The sequence below is a fragment of the Prionailurus bengalensis genome, chromosome B1, assembly GCF_016509475.1.
Source record: "Prionailurus bengalensis isolate Pbe53 chromosome B1, Fcat_Pben_1.1_paternal_pri, whole genome shotgun sequence".
NCBI lineage: Eukaryota > Metazoa > Chordata > Mammalia > Carnivora > Felidae > Prionailurus > Prionailurus bengalensis.
In genome coordinates this window covers 151,906,754-151,928,100 of record NC_057344.1, presented here as the reverse complement: position 1 = coordinate 151,928,100, position 21,347 = coordinate 151,906,754, and the positions used below count along the sequence as shown (strand labels likewise).

Here is a 21,347-nt window from a genome sequence, read left to right as displayed (position 1 = left end):
GAGAAATAGGGATAGAGAGAACCCTAAGCAGGCTCCAAGCTCAACTCAGAGCCCAACGCAGGGCTCAATCTAACAACTAGGAGATCAGGACCTGAGTCGATATCAAGAGTCATATGTTTAACTGCCTGAGCCACCCAGGTGCCCCAGTTGATTAGCAATTTTGATTCCATCTTCAAAGTCCCTTCACGACAGAAACTAGATTAGTGTTTAAGAACGGAAATCTTGGGGGAACACCTTCAGAATTTAATCTACCGTAAAGTGCTAGCACCTTATGTTAGTATGTGTTGTCATAAAAAGAGCAGCTGTTAAAACTGGTAACTATTAATATCTTTATGCTATAGATGGAGAAAGTGAATGCAATTTAAGTAACTTCCCCAATGTTCTTTACCCAGTGAGACCTGGAACAGGAATTAAATCTATGTCTGTATGATTCCAGAGCACATGTTCTTCCTCAAAGAATGGCATGCTCTTCTTCAAACAATGAATGGTGATGTCAGATACACCTTGATGAGCAGGAATCGAGGCAATGGTTCTAAATTAAGCTTGATTAAGCAACTACTTTGAGGTCAGATTATGGATTAGGTACCTGAAAGACTTCTCTGTAGCACAGTAAATAGTAATCTTCTACCTGGAAATACATTGCATTTGAAACTACTGATGGTCCTTTTAAAAGTACAGTATTCTTGGGGCGCCTGGGTGGCGCAGTCGGTTAAGCGTCTGACTTCAGCCAGGTCACGATCTCGCGGTCCGTGAGTTCGAGCCCCGCGTCGGGCTCTGGGCTGATGGCTCAGAGCCTGGAGCCTGTTTCCGATTCTGTGTCTCCCTCTCTCTCTGCCCCTCCCCCGTTCATGCTCTGTCTCTCTCTGTCCCAAAAATAAAATAAACGTTGAAAAAAAAAATTAAAAAAAAAATAAAAGTACAGTATTCTTTTTGTTTGTTTGTTTCTTTAGATAATTTTGTTCACATTATTTTAACTCATGAGTTAAAACAATCACCTCTCCATTTAAAAGAATAATTTTATATTTAAATATAAAGGAAATAGATTAAAGCATTAATTAGAATACAAAATATGTATATCCCAATACTAGAATTATGTCATGATTCTTTAAAAGGCATATGTTATTTTAATAATCAAGTGACAATTAAAAAGATAACTTTAATGTTGTGAAAATAGTAATGAGATTTTTAACATCAGTTCTAGATCACTAATATATATATACACACATATATATACATATATATACATATATATGTGTGTGTGTATATATATATATATACATATATATATATATATACAGCAGCGTTTCATATGTATAAGTTTCAGTCATGAACTTCAGTTTCTACATATCATTTGTTTATTCTAGAAATTTTGACTAAATGTAAGTAAATCAAAACACATTTAGAAATCATAGATAAGGATTTCCAAGAGCAAATAAAAAAAAAAAAGAGGCAAGTTTAGCAATACTCATTTAATTTATAGTCAGACTAAAAAAATTGTAAACATACTTGCATTTGTAGCCAAACTAGATAATTTGAGGGCAGAATATTTTAAAAGCACTAATAGTAACTATTTTTTCCACTATTCAATGAATAGATTAATATACTAGATATTGAAGAAAGCATTCCCTGACTTACATTATGGATTACGGTTGTATAGCCTTTAGAATAGTTTGAGTTCCAAGACTGCAACATTTTTCAGAGAAAATAAAGTGAACATAAAGTAAACATACTGTTTAAATTTTAAATTCAATGCTATGTTTTTCACAAAAGTCTTTTATTGTATTGTAATTTCAAGAAAAAAAGAAATGATGCACTTGGGTCATTTTCTCAACTCATATTACCTAATTAGATTAATATACAGAATCCATTGATCAGCAAATTGTCATTACTTGTAATATAGAATCTGTAACCTTGCTCTTTTAAACTATAGGTCTTCTCAAATTTAAGAAAAAAATGCAATTATAGTAAATATTTTTAAAAGATGAATGCTTATACCAATAGGGATTAAACACAGTAAGGATTCTCCTCATAATTATTGACAATTTTTAAAATTTTTTTCTTTTTAAAAATTTTTTTAATGTTTATTTATTTTTGACAGAGAGAGAGAGCGAGCGAGCAAGCATGAGTGGGGGAGGAGCAGAGAGAGAGGGAGACACAGAATCTGAAGCAGGCTCCAGGCTCTGAGCTGTTAGCAGAACGGGCTCTAACTCACGAGCCATGAGATCATGACCTGAGCCAAAGTCAGACACTTAACCAACTGAGCCACCCAGGCTTCCCGCAAAATTTTTAAATTTCTATTAGTCGACAAGAAAGATAATCTTTGCATTCACTGATATGTTGGTTACAGAGAATAAAACAAAATTTGAGGATTTGTCTAGCACATTGGAAACTTAAAAATCTTAGCTTTTAACACCTTTATAACTTTAAGGATTTGCTATTTTCTATACCCAATACACATGCACACACATATACACACACGCACACGTACACACATCCACCACAAAAAACTCAGCTGGAGACAAGTTAAATCTCTGTAGGGACCAGAACCTCTCTACACTAGCTGACTGTGATTTTTAACTTATTTCCAGGCCACCCGTCTAGTTTTCTGGGTAGTCAGATTTCTTTCCACTAGCTACTGCCAGAGGTTGTGTTCAAAGACCTTAGTTCTGGGATTCCACTTGGCATGCACAGGGTTACTCAGAGGAGCGACTCTGCAGTGTTTTCATAGTATAGTATAGAAATGGAGGTTTGCGTGTATCAAATCCTTGACAAATGTTCCAGCAGTTAAGTAAAACTTTGTTTATATTGCATGCCTCTCAACAGAAATTAAGAGCTGTGGAAACAATTCACGCAAGTGGTTGGCAATCTTCTCTCGTTCTCTCTTAGTGAATATGACAAGCTCACCTGCTGTGGGAGGCTGAAAATAAAGGACAATCTCACCACATTAATAAAACATGAGCCACAACTGAATCTGAGGCCAACTAAACCACCAGAGACCTAGTGTGACGCTTAATTTTGTCGATGATGGAAGTACTTTAGCCTGAGGTAACTTTCGTGGAGGCCATATTTGCGTGCAAACCTTCACTTAAAGCACTACAGCTGGGCAGAGTTAATGTTCATAGGAGTGTAAACTTACAGTAAAAGGCAGGAACCACATGAGATGTTACATCGCTCAAGCCAGTCAACTTTGGTAGTGGCCTAATGTTTTATTGAAGCTCATTCCTCCTCACAGGAGATCTGAAAACCCACTTAGTTCCCTCAGAAAATTGTCTGTTTTGGCTGCATGGACTGGTTCCTAATCACAGAAAGATAAAAACATCAAAATAAGCTAATAGGGTTTTGCCATGAAATACGGTCCCGGGAGAGTGAGAAGTAAAAGGGGAAGGTTTCTGGGGGATCTATTAAGTTCAAGGGTTTGGTGAGGTTAAGGGAACATGCTCCCATACAATGAAAGAAGGAGACAGAAAAGGCATACGAGTAAAAGGGGAAGTTAAGAAGAAAAAATAAAAAATGTATTTTTTTAGGAAATGAAAAAAAGACCCAGTAAATTAAGTAAAACCATCCTTAAATTATGTATCAGTCAGTGTTTGAAAATGATGCTGAGGCATTGAAACAGAATTATGGTGATGGCTCATATGAAAAATGTTCCTTGGAAAACAGTTTTAAATAAGAAATCATGATACAATGCCACCAGAGAAAAGACATTTTGTGAAAGAAAATTTTGCCTTCTGTCAATTAGATATTCCAGGCAAAGATTTCAAAATTATGTTTTCACTTATTTCCATGTTCGTTCCTTGAGAATGAGAAAATAGGATTTCTTTAAATTATATTCTCAACCAGTGTTTAAAAATGGAAATATGGAAGAGAAAACATATAAAATGATTGATTATTGGAGAACCTTGGGATTTCTTGTTGATCTCATCTCCAGCTACTTAGAAGATTTCAAACAAGGGCTTATGGAAAGAAGTCTATAAAGAAAATAGTGCAACTTACAGAGTTAATACTTCTGAGTCTCCGTATGCTTCAATTTGTCGTGAGTAGACTATCCCCATGGTTTAGAAAGTAAATGTTTTATCACCTTTTGTGCAACAGCAAAGTTTTATATCTAATAACTCCCAGAAATTCTTTCTGGGAGGCAATGGCACCCACTAATGGATTCATAAATTTGTTACATAGGGCGCTGATGGTTTTGGTAAAGGTATTAGAGCACAAATTTAGAATCATATATTCTCACATTTGCAAACGTATCCATGTCATTGTCTGCACTTTCTTAGTTCCATAGCAAAGAAGGGTTTTAAGGAAAGAATAAATTATATAAATGTGCACTACCTTGACAGTTCTTGTCTTATATTGTATATATTGTGAACCTGAGCCAAATTCAGATTTTTAGAAATGATCACTGAGGTAAAAATTCTTACTGTTCTTTCAAAACCGAATAAAACATTACTTCAGGGAGCACTGCAAATCGCTTCCCCCTCTAGCTGAATTCAACCAGCATAGGCATTTTGTGTGGCTCAGACTTTTTTTTTCTCCAATTTTTAATAGCTTGATCCAACTGTTAAAAATTGAGATGCTTTGGAGAGCCTGGGTGGCTCAGTTGGTGAAGCATCTGACTCTTGGTTTCTGTTCAGGTCACGATCTCACGGATCGTGAATTCGAGCCCTGCATCGGGCTCCGTTCTGTCAGTGAGGAGCCTGCTTGGGATTCTCTTTCTCTCCCTGGAACTCCTCCGCTTGTTCTCTCTCTGTCTCTCTCTCTCATTCTCTCTCAAGATAAATACACTATAAAAATTTTAAAAATTGAGATGTTTTATATTCCAAGTCTGAATTCCAGCTTCCCTTGGAAGTCAGAAGATCAGCTTCTACCAGCTACTACTACCCACCCACCATATCAGTTGTGATCTATCAGGTGGAACACTGCCAAGACTGAGCCCTATGGCCAGCCTTTTCCAACCCAGTAATTCTCCATCTTCCCTGTGGTCTTACTTACAATAAGACAAAACCTCTTTGCCATCTATTGTCACTCTTGCCCTATTTTTTAAAATTATTTTTTTCTGGTTGTTTTTTTTGTTTTTAAATTGTTTTACTCTATATCCTTATCTGTATAAAACATTGGAAAATGTATATAAGAGTCTTCCAGTTCAAAAGCATAGCAGAGCATACTTCCTTGTGCATATGAAGAATGCATCTAAAAAAAGAAAAGAATGCATCTAAGTGTAATATAATATATGCACCTCTATTTTCCACATAGAGTACTCTTTCACCTCCCTGTCCCACAAGGCATTCATATTTCAATGCTTTTAAATCCTTGTTAGAATGTTAATCTCTTTCCTGTGAACCTCTAAGGTATTTCTCATGAAACCTATGTTGTACTTCACCATGGATATGCCTCTTCCCTCTTAACAGACTCAGGGATCTTTGAAGACAAGCCTCATGCCATACTTCTATTTCGTAGCCCCCCAAACACTTGGTTTAACACTGTTAAATAACTTTAACAATTTTTTTATTAGAACTAATGTGTGAAAATGAAACTAGTTAAGAAACACCACATTTATTTTTTTTATTTATTTATTTTTTTTTAAGAAATACCACATTTAAATGTCAAGGTACATTAAAGGATTACTATCCAAAAAAGTTCTAACATCTAGATGAGATTAGTTTGCCCACTACTGGATTTAATAATTACATCTCTCCTTTCTTTAAATACAATTAATAAAGCAGTGTTATGTACAGACCTTCTTCACTGTAGTTTTGTCCACTAGGACTTTTGCTCAAGATTCTCCTTGATTTGGGGCACCTGGGTGGCTTGGTCAGTTAAGTGCCTGACCTGATTTTGGCTCAGGTTGTGATCTCACGGTTTGTGAGTTTGAGTATCACATCAGGCTCCATACTGAGAGTAAGGAGCCTGCGTGGGATTCTCTCTTTCCCTCTCTCTCTGTCCCTACCTGTTCACAGGTGTGTGCATGCTCTCTCCCAAAATAAATCAATACACTTAAAAAAAAAAGACTCTCTGATTTGCCAAATATAGGTCATAATTTGAAAGTGGAATAAGATATAGAATGACATTTTTAAAATTCTCTTTCACCCTGGATGAGACATTTTATGATTGCATCGTATTTTTTTTAGAAGTAACTTTACCTCTGCCTATAGTTGAAATAGAGACTTATGTGTTAATTGACCCAGAAATATTTGGTACATTCATTTAATATTTAATGAGTTATATGCAAGAATTATTTTCTATTAGTTAACTTCAATAATTACTATGATAAATAAAAAAATAATTAAAAATAAAAAAAAATAATTACTATTAAATATCTAGGATTACCCCAAAATTGAAGAGAAACTTGGATAGTTCAAGCAAACTATGGTTATTGCTATAGCACTCCCTAGATAACTCTCTAGAGAATACTTTTTATACTATCATTCACAATGTGTTAATATTCTAAAATCAATTCCCATTGGGTTCTCTCACATGCTATAAAGTTTACATTATTAAAATTAATTAGATATGGGGCTACGTAATAATACGAGCTATAAAAATAACTTATGAATTATTTTCCATATGCCAGGCATGATGACAGATTTGAGATGTATAAATATAATGCTCACAACAACCCTCATTTTGTTGATGAGGAAACTGAGACACCTAGAGATTAAGTAACATGTTCCAGGTCACCCCACTAATAAGGAACAGAGCCTGCTTTCCACTCAGTCTGGTTAGCTTCCAAGCCTATGCTCATAAATACCATATAAAACAGGCTTTACTTATGGCAATATCATATGAAGTAATTGTGAGTTTCAATAGTTAATTTTTCCCAATTTTAAAGATATATCCTGGATATAATATTTCACGAAGAGAACATAGCTTTGTTAAATTCTGAGACGAATGTGACTATAGTGATTATTTTTAATGTGCAAAAAGATGGTCTAGTGATTCTTTATTCTTCTCTTAATAGGTACCAAATTGGTTAGTGTATGAAGTACAAGTTTAAACCAGTAATAAAATACACTTATGCATTATCATTTATAAAAAAATCAGGCATATATTTTAGCACATTTATCAGGGCCAGAGCTGTTGGCTCTGTGTAAATGGTGAGTCTATTCCTCCTGTTCCTTGCAAAGTTGGCCGTTTTTTTTCAAATTTTAGGCCCTGGCATAGATATTGCCTCTCTTGATGTCCCTTTGCACATACTTTGCACACATTTGACTATCACTCCATTAATTTCTTTCAGAGAATTCCTCTAAACTCATGTTTACATAAAAGTTTGTATATATGTGTATTGTTTCTTTCCCAGATTAGAGGATAAATTTACAGAATGTGGAAACCATGTGTATTACATTCACTGAGGCATATAATATCATAGGGATTGGCATGAAGAAATGTGTTGCATAAAAGATTTTCAATTAGCTGTAAGTAGTTTGATACTAAAATATAGATGGTTGGCAGTTGTGAATTGGTGAGAACCCAATAAGAGATCAATTGCAGAGAAAGCCAAAATGTATTCCATACAGTCTATCATACTGTAGGTAGTTTCAGTAATACTCTTTAGTGTTTCTAAACCATTTTCTTACATATATCAATGCAACTTTTGAGCATACCTTTAAACATAAAAATTGTCAAAATATAATTTCATCTCCACTGCTACAACCTTGGTCCAAGCCACCATCATCTCTCACTTAGACTCCAGCAATAGTGTCCTAATTGGTCTTCCTACTTCTACCCTTACTCCCCTACAGTCTCATCTTGGCACTTACGTCAGAGTGAATCAGATCATGTAACTCCTCTGATCAAATCCTGCCATGGTTCCTCAACTCAGTAGAAGCCAAAGCCCTGACAACAACCTACATAGCTCTAAAGATCTGGCTTCCACTTAAATCTCTAATTCCTATCCTACTTCATTCTACCTCCCTTTCTTTACTCCAATCATTCTATGTACTTTTTGTTTTTTGAAATGGTATACAAATACACACCTTAGGACTATGCATAGGGTGATCCCTTTGTCTAGATTGCTATTCTTTGAGGTATCCACATAGAGAACTCCCTCACCTTCCTCAGATCTATGTTTAAATGCCATCTCAGTGAGGACTATTCAGACAACATGATTTAAATTGCAACTTAATCCCTCAAAGCCTTCAATACCATTTCCCCTGCTCAGTTTTTTTTTTAACCATACAATTTATCATCTTCTAACACATTTCAATGGATTACTTTCTTGCCAAGTATCTTAAGGCAAAATATCCTTCTCTGACCATCTGACCTAACAGGGCCAATGGGATGTAAATAGATGTGATGTAAACAGAAGCTTTGCACAAGTCTGAGGTTCGATTTGTCCCTAGGACTCCAAAATTCTGGGAGGAGGACATGTCTGAGCAGTTGCTGGTCAAAAGAGAATGAGGAAACCTGTGGGACAGAATCCAATCTGCAGCCTCAAGTCAAGCCCAGGCTACACGAACCCTGAAGAAAAATCATCTGAATCCACTGACAGACCAAACATCAAGAAAAACAATTATTTATTGCTATAAGCCACCAGGTCTTATGGCAACTCATAAATTATTATTGTGGGAATAGCTGACAAATATATGTGGAATATATTTATCTGTTTTATTTCCTATCTCTCTTCCTCTCTGTTTATTCCATAAACACAGGTTTACATTATTTTGTATTCCCAATGCATAGCACAGGAAATGGTATGTGGTAGGCACTTAACAATAGTTAAATGAATAAATGAATGTATGATAGCTAATTCTAATGTCACAGTATACAATTAGAATGAATCCTCCTTCATACACATAGGATGCACATTTGTATTTTGAAGAATATCAAAACCCCAAGAGTAATTATAATTTTTAAAATTATTTGAAGATGTGAAAATTATTCTAAAATGTCTTATGCAGAATAACTCATACAAATAGCTAGATACAAGGAAAAAAAACTGAAAAAATCCCACAAACATGTAGAAGCTAAACAACATACTACTAAACACATTTGAAGAAATAAAAAGGAAATATAAAAATACATGAAGGAAAATGAAAACACAATGGTCTAAAATCTGTGAGAAATAGCCAAAGCAGTTCTAAGAGGGAAGTTTATAGTAATACACACCAGTGTCAAAAACCAAGAAAGATCTCCAAATAAACAACCTAACCCTACACCTAAAGGAGCTAGAAAAACAACAAAGCCCAAAGGAAGTAGAGGGAAGGAAATGGTAAAGATTAGAGCAGAAATAAATGAAACAAAGACTCAAAAAGACAACAACAAAAAAAATCAATGAAACAAAGAGCTGGTTCTTTGAAGAGATAAACTTGATAAATCTTTAGCTACCTCATCAAGAAGAAAAGAGAAAAAAAGGAGAGGACACAAAATCAGAAATCTAGGAGAAATAACAACTGACACCACAGAAATACAAGGAACTATAAAAGAATATTAACAAGAATTATATGCTAACAGATTAGACAACCTAGAAGAAATTGATAAATTCCCGGAAACATGTAATCTTCCATAACTGAATCATAAATAGAAAATTTGAACAGAGCAATTACAAGTAATGAAATCGAATTGGTAATCAAAAACTCCCAACAAACAAAAGTCCAGAAATAGACAGCTTTGAAGGTGAATTATTCCAAACATTTGAAGAGTTCATACTTATTCTTCTTAAACTATTCCAGAAAACAGAAGAGGGAGGAAAACTTTCAAATTCATTCTACAAGGCCAGAATTAGCCAGATACCAAAATCAAAGACACTAAAAAGAAAGACAAGAAAGGAAAAAACAGAAAAAAAAAACCCCAAAACTATAGGCTGATATCTCTGATGAACATAGATGCAAAAATCCTCAACAAAATTTAGTAGACCACTTCAATAATGCATTAAAAAAAATAATTCACCATGATCTAATGGGATTCATTCCAAGGATGCAAGGGTGGTTCAACACTTGCAAATCAATATGATACATCATGTTAACAAGAGAAAGGATAAAAACCATATGTTCATCTGATACAGAAAAAGCCCCGACAAAATAAAACATCCCTTCATGATAAAAACTTCCAACAAAATGGTTTTAAAGGGAACATACTTCAACATAATAAAGGCCATACATGTAAACCTAGGGCCAACATCATACCTTGTGGTGAAATACAGAAAGTATTTTCCTCTAAGATCAGGAACAAGACAAAGATGCCTATTCTTGCCATTTTTATTCAACATGGTGCTGCATGTCCTAGCCATAGTAATCAGAAAATGAAAAGATATAAAAGGCATCTAAATTGGTAAAGAAGATGTAAAACTGTCACTATTTGCAGATGACCTACTATACATAGGAAACCCTAAAGACTCTACCAAAAATCTACTACAATAAATAAATTAGATAAAGTTTCAGGATAACAAAATTAACACATGGAAATTGGTTGTGTTTCTATACACTAACAACAATTAGCAGAAAGAAATTAAGAGAATAATCCATTTACAATTGCACCAAAAAGTATAAAATATCTAGGAAATAAACTTAAAGAAGTAAAAGAACTAACTCTGAAAACTATAAAACACTGATGAGAGAAACTGAAGCCAACACAAACAAATGGATATTCCATGTTCATGGATTGGAACAAGTAATATTAAAAAATCTATGCTTCCCAAAACAATCTACAGATTCAATGCAATCATTATCAAAAAAACAAACAGCATTCTTCACAGAATTAGAACAAATAATGCTAAAATTTCTGTGGAATCACAAAACGCTCCAATTAACCACAAAAATGGTATGGTACTGCCATAAAAATAGACACACAGATCAATAAAACAGGATAGAGAGCCCAGAAATAAACCCACACCTATATGGTCAATTCATCTATAATGAAGGAGGCAAAAATATCCAACAGGGAAAATATAGTATTTTTAATAAATGTTGTTGGGAAAAACTGGACATCTACATGCAAAAGAATGAAACTGGACCACTTTCCTATACCATACACAAAAATAAACTCAAAATGCATTAAAGACCTGAAGCCATAAACCTCCTAAAAGAAAAGACAGGTAGTAATCTTTTGAAATGATGATCAGGGTCATTTATTTTAGTAAATATTAAAGTACGTGATAAAGCTACTATATTTGAGCAACTTGCACTGGCACATGGGTAGGTAAAACTCCATGAAAGAAAAAAACATAATCAAGAAGTATGACATCACCAGATGGTGAATTAGGAAACTCCAGCCTCTGTTACTCCCACCCAAAGATAAAGATTTAAGATAGCTTTCTATAAACAAAAACAGCTCTGGGAGAGCAAAGGTGTCCACTTAAGAATAAAAAACATGGGCACCTGGGTGGCTCAGTTGTTTAAGCATCCAATTATAGATCAGGTCATGATCTCATGGTTTGTGGGTACGAGTCCCATGTTGGAATTTGGAGCCTTATACTGACAGCTTGGAGCCTAGAGCCTGCTTTGGATTGTGTCTCTCTCTCTCTCTCTTTCTCTCTCTCTCTCTCTCTCTCTCTCTGCCCTTCCCCCACTCACATTCTGCTTCTCTCTCAAAAATAAACATTAAAAAAATTTTAAAAAAAGGAATGACAGAACAAAAAACCTGATAATAATTACACAAAAAAAGGCAGAACAGCTTCATTTTGCTTGCATCATCACATCGCCCAGACTCACACTGCTTAGCACCAAGAAGGAACAAGCCAGCTAGAAAGATTTCCCTCCCACCACTGGAAAAGTGAATGCAGGGTGAATGACTAACTTCTGTAGCCATTCAGGGCACTATAGGAAAAACCCATTTAGTTTTCACCCCACCCAGAGACCAACAACTATCAGATACACAGAGATAGCTGGAAATAAGGAAGAACAGGGGCTACCAGTAACAACCATGCAGTGGGAGTAACCACAATTTCCAGTGACCTGCTCTTCAGAGGACCCCAGGGTCTTTTGCCACTGAAGAAACCAATAGCCAGCACAGCCCCTACAGAGCCCCTACAGATTCCACCAGTTTTAGGCTCACAGGTATACATGTTTGCAGACACTACCATCTAAATCTTTCCCAGGCCCTCCCAACCCCTCCCAAAACCTGGGATCCAAACAGGCAGGCAGATAGCCCAGGCTTCTGCCACTGCACAAGTGCTAAATGCCAGTCTAGACCCCAAGGGTAGACCCCTACCATCATGTGCACACTTTTGGCACTAGTCCTCCAGCCATAGCTCAGTATGCCACTGGCCTGAATTCTGTCACTGGCCTCCACCACTTGTACGCACATTCATGGTTACATCCTGCAGCCTTAGAAGTGCACATAGACAGAAAAACCCTCACAACTGTTTGTGGGCCTGAATTCGACCCTATCTCCAGTTAGTGGCCTGCACCACTGGATTTATACATGTTAGCCATTCCATCTTTACACCTGCATGAACCTTTATAAAGCTATCAGTTTCTCAGCAAAGACTTTGCAGGCCAGGTGAGTACAATGATATATTCAAAGTGCTAAAAGACAAAAAATAAATAAATAAATAAAGAAAAGAAATTGCCAACCAAGAATTCTCTACTCAGCAAAGTTGTTTTTCAGAAATGAAGGCAATATAAAGACATCCCTAAACACACAACAGTTAAAGGATTTCACACAACTAGACTTTCCTTACAAGAAATGCTGAAGAGAGTTCTTCAAGCTGAAACAAAAGGACAGTAATTAGTACCATAAAAACGTGTAAAAATATACAACACACTGGTAAAGCTAAGTATATAGTTAGATTCAGAATACTTTAATGGTGAAATATGGTGGTTTGTTAACCACATACCTCGAGTATAAAAATTAAAAAACAAAGGTATTTAAAAGAACAATAACTATAAGGACACCTGGGTGGCCCAGTTGGTTAAGCATCTGACTTCAGCTCAGGTAATCTCAAGATTTGTGAGTTCAAGCCCTACGTCAGGCACTCTATCAGCATCGAGTCTGCTTCAGATCTTCTGTCTCCCCTCTCTCTCTGCCCCACCCACGATCATGCTCCCTCTTTCAAAAAATAAACATTAAAAATTAAAAGAGCAATAACTATAAAAATATTAATAAATACACGATATAAAAGATGTAATTTTTGACAACAAATGTAGGGGGGAGTAAAAGGGTAGAGTTTTTATGTGTGATCAAAGTTAAGTTGTTATCAGCTGAAAGTAAACTTTTATATCTCTATCAGGTTTCAAGTAAGCCTTGGGATAACCAAAAGAAGAGATAGGAATCAAAGTATACCTCACTAAAGAAAATCATCAATTCACAAAGGAAGACAGCAAGAGGCAAGAAACAAAGGAACCACATATCAGCTAGAAAACAATGAACAAGATGGCAAGAGAGAGAAAGTTCTTACAAAAGGCATAGTATGCTGAATGGATTAAAACAAACAAAAAACACAAACCAACCAACAAACAACAACAAAAAAAAAAACACAAGACCCAACTATAAAAGACTCACTTCAGCTGTGAGGACACACACACACACACACACACACACACACACACACACACCCAACACGGAAGCACCTAAATATAGTAAATAAGTACTAACAGATGTGAAGGGAGTAGTAGATAGCAATACAATAACAGTAAGACACTTCAATTCCCCACTCCTGACAATGGGTAAATCAACAAAGGAAATGTTTTAATTTAACCATATTTTAGACCAAAGAGACCAAACAGATATATACAAAAGTTTGCATCTAACAAAAGCAGAACATATACTCTTCTTAAGTGCACATAAAACATTTTCAAAGAGAGATTATATGTTAGGTAACAAAACAAATCTTAACAAATTTAACAAATCATACCAAGTTCTCTTTTCTGACCAAAATGGTGTGAAACTGGAAATTAATAACAAAAAGAGCTCTGGAAAATCTACAATATTTGAAAATTACACACACTCCTGAACAACCAATGGGTCAAAGAATAAATCAAAAGGGAAACCAAAAAATATCTTGCAACAAAAAAATGAAAGCAAAACATAACAAAAGTTATGAGATGCACCAGACACAGTGTTAACAGGGATTTTCACACCAATAAATGACTACATTAAAGAAAGAGAAAGATCTCAAATAACCTAGGTTTAAACCTCAAGCAACTAAAAAAATAAATAACTAAACCCAAAGTTAGCAAAAGGAAGATCAGAGAATAATTAGAGAAAAAATATATAAAAGATTATAAGAGGTGTTTTTTTGAAAAGATAAACAAAAATTGACAAACCTTCAGTTGGACTTACCAAGAAAAAATAAAAGGAGTACTTCCATATGTAAAATCAGAAATGAAAGATGCTACAACTGATAAAATAAATGCAAAAAATCCTAACAACCTACCCTGAATAATTATGACAACAAACGGTATTACTTAGAATTGATAAATTTCTAGAAACAACTTTCCACATTTGAATCATGCAACTTACCACATCTGAATAATGAAAAAAATATAAATTTGAACATATCAATAAACAAGTAAAGAAATTGAATCAGCAATCAAAAATTTCCCAACAAAGAAAAGCTCAGAACCAAGTGGCTTCACTGGTGAATTCTAAACATTTAAGGAATTAACGCTAATCCTTCTCAAAATCTTCTAAAAATTTAAAGAGAGAACACTTTCTTTTTTTTTTTTTTTTAATTTTTTTTTCAACGTTTATTTATTTTGGGGACAGAGAGAGACAGAGCATGAACAGGCAAGGGGCAGAGAAAGAGGGAGACACAGATTCGGAAACAGGCTCCAGGCTCTGAGCCATCAGCCCAGAGCCCGACGCGGGGCTCGAACTCAGGGACCGCGAGATCGTGACCTGGCTGAAGTCGGACGCTTAACCGACTGTGCCACCCAGGCGCCCCAAGAGAGAACACTTTCAAAATCATTTATGAGGTTAGCATTACCCTAATACCAAAGCCAGGTAAGGGCACTACAAGAAAATAAAGCTATGGACCAATATCCCTGATAAATATAGATGCAAAATTCTCAACAAAATAGTAGCAAACCAAATTCAACAGCACATGAAAAAGGTCATGTCATGATCAAAGGGGACTTATCCCTGTGATGCAAGAATAGTTTCACATATGCAAATCAATAAATGTGATATACCACATTAATAGAATGAAAGACAAAAATCATAAGATCATCTAGGTAGATACACTAAAAGATAACATTCAACATCCTGTCTTGATAAAAACTCTCAAAAAATTGGGTATAGAGTAAACATACCTCAACATATTGAAAACCACACATGACAAGTCCACAACTAATATACTCAATGATAGTAAGTTGTAGGCTTTCTGTCTGAGATTAGGAACAAGACAAGGATGCCCACTCTTGCCACTTTTATTCAACACAGTACCATAAGTCCTAACCAGAATGATTAGGCAAGAAAAAGAAATAAAAGACATCCAAATTAGAAAGAAAAAAGTTACCTTGTATGTTTGCTGATCACATGATCTTTGATGTAGATAATACTAAAAATGCCACCAGAAAAACTGATAGAATAATAAACTCAGTATAGTTTTAGGATACAAAATCAACAGACAAAAAGCACTTACGTATCTATACAACAACAATGTCTGAAAAACATATCTGCTATCTACCTATTATCTATAAAATCCCATTTACCAAAGCATCAAAAATAATGAAATATTTAGGAATACATTTACCCTATGAGGAGAAAGATCTCAACTCTGAAAAATATAAGATGATGAAAGAAATAGAAGAAAACACAAATAGATATTTTGTGTTCATGGATCAGAAGTGCTAATATTATTTTTTAAAAAATACTACCCCAGTCTATAGATTTAATGCAATCTCTATCAAAATCCCAATGAATTTTTCACAGAAATCCAAATGGTACCAGCAAAGACCTTGAAATGTAAAGCAATATTAAGAATAAAGTTGCAGACATCACACTTCTTGGTTTCAAATTATTCTACAATAATTACTATAGTAATCAAAACAGTATGGTATAGGAATAAAAACAGACACATAGACTCTATGGAACAGAATGCAAAGCTCAAGAGTAATTATGGGCAATTAATAGTGGACAAGGGAGCCAAGAATACTCAGTGGGGAAAGGATAGTATCTTCATTAAATGGTATTAGAAAACTGGAATTTCACATGCAAAATCAATCAATCAATCAATCAATCAATCCTACAATCCAGTGCAGATATCAGATACAAGCTTCAAAGACAAGTTTATTTTCAAAGGCTTATTCCAGTTTCATGGGGCTAGCATGAGGTGTATACCTTTGGGCAAATGTATACCTCAGAATTCACTCATATAGTAAATGCTACACATGTCCTCCGTTTAGAAGCATTTGTGATGGATGATGGAGAGGCCAGACCCATCACACTCCTGCTTTCTGATCTGCATCTGCTGGAAGATAGACAGTAGAATGTAGCCCCCATCCACACAGAGTACTTAAGTACAGGAGTAGAGATTATCTTGATTTTCATCAGGCTGGGCTGTGATCTCCTTCTGCATCCTGTTGGCAATGCTCGGGTATATGATGGTCTCACCAGACAGCACCATGTTAGCATAGCAGTCCTTTCAGATATCAACGTCACACTTCAAGATAGAGTTGAAGGTGGTCTTGTGGATACCACAGGACTCCATACACAGAAAGGAGAGCTGGAGGAGCACTCAGGACAGCAGAACCACTCACTGCCAATGGTAATCACCTGCACATAGGCAGCTCATAGATCTCCAGGAAGGATGAAGGGGTAGCAGTGGCCATCTCCTGCTCAAAATCCAGGGCAACATAACAGAGCTTCTCCTTGATGTCACTCACAATTTCCCATTCTGCGGTGGTGATGGTGAAGCTGTAGTCAAGCTACCCAAGAATCTTCATGAGGTGGTTCCATCAGGTAGCAGCCAGCCAGGTCCAGCAGGATGGCTTGGGGCAGGGTGTACCCGTCATAGATGGGCACGGTGTGGGTGACTCCATCCCCAGAGCCCATGACAATACCAGTGGCGTGGCCAGAAGCATACGAAGAGGGAACAGCCTGGATGGCCATGTACATGGCTAGGGTATTGAAGGTCTGGAACATGATCTGAGTCATCTTTTCATGGCTAGCCTTTGGGTTCAAGGGGGCCTTGGTCAGCAGCATGAGGTGCTCCTCAGGAGCCACACATAGCTCATTGTACAAGGTATGGTGCCATCTTCTCCATGTCATCCCAGTTGGTAACAATGCCATGTTCAGTGGGGTACTTGAGGGTCAGGATGCCCAGTTTGATTTGGGCCTCATCACCTATGTAGGAGTCCTTCTGGTCCCTGCTCACGATAATGCCCTGTTGCTGGGGCACTCAACCATGGGCAGGAAAATGGCCAGGGGATATCACCCCCAGCAAAGCCTGCCTTGAGCTTGTCAGAGCCATTGTCAATGACGAGCCCAGCAATCTCCTCTACTATTGCCGTTGGTGGAGGTGGAGGTGGCGGCAGTGGATGCAGAGACCAGGCAGTGGGAGAAGGCACAATCCAGGCTGGCTACAGTGAGTGAGACTTCCAGGTTTCTTTTAATTGGAATCATGGATACTTAGTCTACTGTCCTGTTGGTAAGAGTATCAGTGAGAAAAAAAAAAAACAGGCTGGCATCCTACTTTAAATATTTTCATACTTGATGCATCTTCTTTTATCACCCAAAATCCTTCAACTTCATGCTTTTCCCAAATTTGAGATCATACTGTCTTTGTCCCGTTAAGAGTGTCCTTTGTGTACAAATGATACTGCTCCTTTAAAAGTCATTAGTGAGATGTGGACTCGCCTAAGAGACTCCATGATATGCTGTTTGTGCAGTTGGTTCTCTGAGAGTTCTTCTTCTGTTTTATTCTTGTCTTTCATCTTCAAGATGACATGGTGCCTTCACAAGTATCTCCTTATAATCTATGTAAATTATTTACTATGTTGGTTTTCTACTGCCATACTAACACATTACCAGAAATTTAGCAGCTAAAACAACACAAATTTGTTATTTTACATTTCTGAAGGTCAAAAGTCCCACACAGATTTCAGGATGTCAAGATGGCTGTGTTTCCCCCCTCCCAAGAATGCTCTAGGGGAAACCTGTTTCCATGCCTTTTCTAGCTTCCAGAGATCTATACATCCCTTAGCTTGGGCTCTCCTTCTCTAATCTGCAAAGGCAGCACTATTTCAGTTCTTGGACCCTTCTTCATGGTCACATATGTCTCTAAACTCTGCCAAGAAAGTTTCATGCTTTTAAGGACTCATGTGATTAGATTTGGTCAATTGGATAATCCAGGATAATTTCCCATCTCAGAATACATATCCCTATTCATTTCTGCCAAGGCCCTTTGACTCTTTGCCATGTAAAGTAACAATATACTCATCCCAGGGATTGTGTTTAGCACATTTTTAAGGGTTTATTATTCTGCCCACCACTTTCACCATGACATCTTCCAAATCTGAGGATGTACTGTGTAATATTTCAATATAAAAGCAGATGCAGGGCGGCTGGGTGGCTCAGTCGGTTAAGCGTCCGACTTCGGCTCAGGTCATGATCTCGCGGGTTCGTGAGTTCAAGCCCCACGTCGGGCTCTGTGCTGACAGTTGCAGATTCTGTGTCTCCCTCTCTCTCTGACCCTCTCCCATTCATGCTCTGTCTCTCTCTGTCTCAAAAATAAATAAACGTTAAAAAAAAATTTTTAAAAAAGCAGATGCAGAATTCCACACATACCTCCAAGAAAAAGTGAATCACATTCAACTTATGTATTTATTAATAACCTCAAAAATTTCTATGTACCAGTATGACAAATTTCTTTCTGATCAAATGTACTCAATATAACTTAGTATTTGATTTAAAATAAAACATTAACATTTTATAAGAAAGGCAGAGATTGTTAAACTAGGGTTCTAAAGATGGATTACTTGGAAACAAACACATTTATATCCCATCTTAAAAATGATTAGGATGAATGAAGATGTAAATTATAATAAAATGATCAAAGAGAAGGCTGGCTGCATCTGGCTTTCTGCCTTAGAAGCTCAGGGATGCCCTTCTTTCTATTTTCAGGGATAATCAGTCCCTCAGGGACTGTCTTATGCTAACTAAAGAGTGGAGACTGAAGGAAAAAAAAACAGATTGCACTTTTATTAATTAAAGTGAGAAATAAAGTTGTCACAAGCCCCCAAATTCAGAACTTATGTCAGATCAAGCAGCAGATCTTCAGGCTGTAGCTTTGCTACATGGAAGTCATCATCAGTAGCCACTTCATTCAAGTGACTCAAGAAATAATTTTCCCAGTGACATAATGCTCATGTACAATATAAGCAACTCGTCATAATTTTAGTGTAGGATATCCACCTGGGATTCCCAACACCAACATAGGTGAGTTTAAAATGAGAAGAAGAGGCTGGAAAATAATTAAAATCATTGGCTTCAAAGTGTCATATATTCCTTCGCTTCAAATGTCATTAAGAGAGAAATATTCAAATGGTCTCACCTATATGTAAGGAGCGGTGAGAAAATTAGTCCTTGTCTGGGCACAGCATGTTAGAGCCAGCATGGGCAAGGAGAAACATGGAAAGAAAGATGTGTAAATTAATGAAATCTGAGTATCTCTCTCATCATGCTTGTAACTTATAGTCTTTCCTTCCTTTTTAATCACCTGCCTCATTGTCAGTTACATTGGGGAGTTTAAAACCTCTTTGTCATAACATATCCCGCAGAAAGATTTCATGAGGTTTGTACCTTTCGGTGCACAATATCTGAAGATACATGGTTAAGATGAGATTTTAATTTATCTTTCATCTTCTGATTTTTTTTCTTAAGAACAGACTTACACACACATGTCCGTAAGGAAATGCAAATGAGTTAGCTTCAGCTACTTCTGTTTAGACTACTGCTTATTGGTCTAGTAAGAAAACTAAGAAATGTTTTTCATTTCGAAGAACCACAAGTATCTTCAGTTGTCATGGTATGCAGTTCTTCTAAACTGCTAAATCTCAATGGTTTCTTTTTCCCTAAGGGATTTTAGTCTATGTCTTTGAAGGCATTTCTCTGCTCTTCCCCACTTTGGATTACTGGTAGTTTAATCAGTGTTAACTTCCTAGACTTTGAGTCTATCTTTGTAAAAGATCTTACATTTAACCCTTAAAATGATAGAAATAGAATTTCTAAGGCTAATAATGGGTTTTTCCCCTCTTCTAGACTTTCAAACTTTGCAGGAATCAATTTTTAAAATATATATGCTCAAATCAAAGCAGTTGGAAGTAACAAAGTATATGATGCTACTATAGGCAAAGTTTTTTTTAATTTTTTAAAAATGTTTATCTATTATTGAGAGAGAGAGAGAGAGAGAGAGAGAGAGAGAGAGAGAGAGAGAGAGAGAAAGCTTGCACAAGCAGGGGAGGGGCAGAGAGACAGGGAGACACAGAATCGAAAGCAGGCTCCAGGATCCAGGCTCTGAGCTGTCAGCACAGAACCTGACCCGGGGCTCAAATTCATGAACTGTGAGATCATGATCTGAGCCAAAGCTGGACTCTTAGCCGACTGAGCCATCCAGGCGCCCCTTAGCAAAGCTTTTAATGCAGGTCGAAGCAGGCTTTTAATTGTTGCAAAGTACTGTGCTCATCTGAGATAACAAAAAATTCCCAGGATTTTTTAATAAATGCATTTTTCTTAATTAGTTTGTGCACTCTTTTGGAATAAGATCTGGAAATGAGTGAGGCACTGGGGAAATTTATTGTTTATACCTCAGAGAAACTAGAATAGTGTAAGACACAGAAATGTTTGCATACAATTGTTTTTAATCTTACTTTGGGGAAAATGAGCACACACTTGGGAAACTCAATAGAAGAGTTAAATGTTTCAGATGCCGGTGGGCTTTTCTATTTATCATGATTGCTTGGGGGAATAAGTTACTTTGAAGCACAGGAAGGCATTGTTATATCTAATCCTGGATACCTTCTAAAAATAAAGGACCATTATTTGTGGTTCAAATGCTCATTCCTAAGCAATAAAACTGGATTTGAAAACTTCTATAGTGTTGAAATAAATGAGCAAAATTTTTGAGCTTTTCTTTATCGTCCTCTTCTCCATGACCAAGTGTCTTTCTTTTGGAATCTCAGTTGATTCTCATTATCCTCCCAGAAATAATCTTCTCTTTGTTTCTAGTTTTCTATATATTCTAGTTTTTTTTTTTCAGTGTTACCTAAGGTCTGTTTTAGAAACGAGGTAGAAAGGTTGAAGAAGCATGAATCAAACAATAAAAGTTATGGTGTCAGAGGAAATGAGATGATTTTGCACTTCCTGAAATCTGAAAGCAGTTTATGGCTTTTTCTATTGTAGCAGCCTGAATTTGATCACTTAATTACAATGCAATGTTCTTATAAAAGTCCCATTAACCAAAAAGAGAAGAC

The 21,347-nt window shown here is 36.3% G+C and overlaps 2 pseudogenes; both read right to left on the bottom strand.

Annotated features, from left to right (window-relative positions):
* The window catches only part of LOC122469349, a 38,061-nt pseudogene extending 25,824 nt beyond the window's left edge, over nucleotides 1-12,237 (bottom strand).
* Nucleotides 12,238-16,276: 4,039 nt separating this feature from the next.
* LOC122478850 lies at nucleotides 16,277-18,578 on the bottom strand (annotated as a pseudogene).
* Between the last annotated feature and the right edge of the window lie 2,769 nt (nucleotides 18,579-21,347).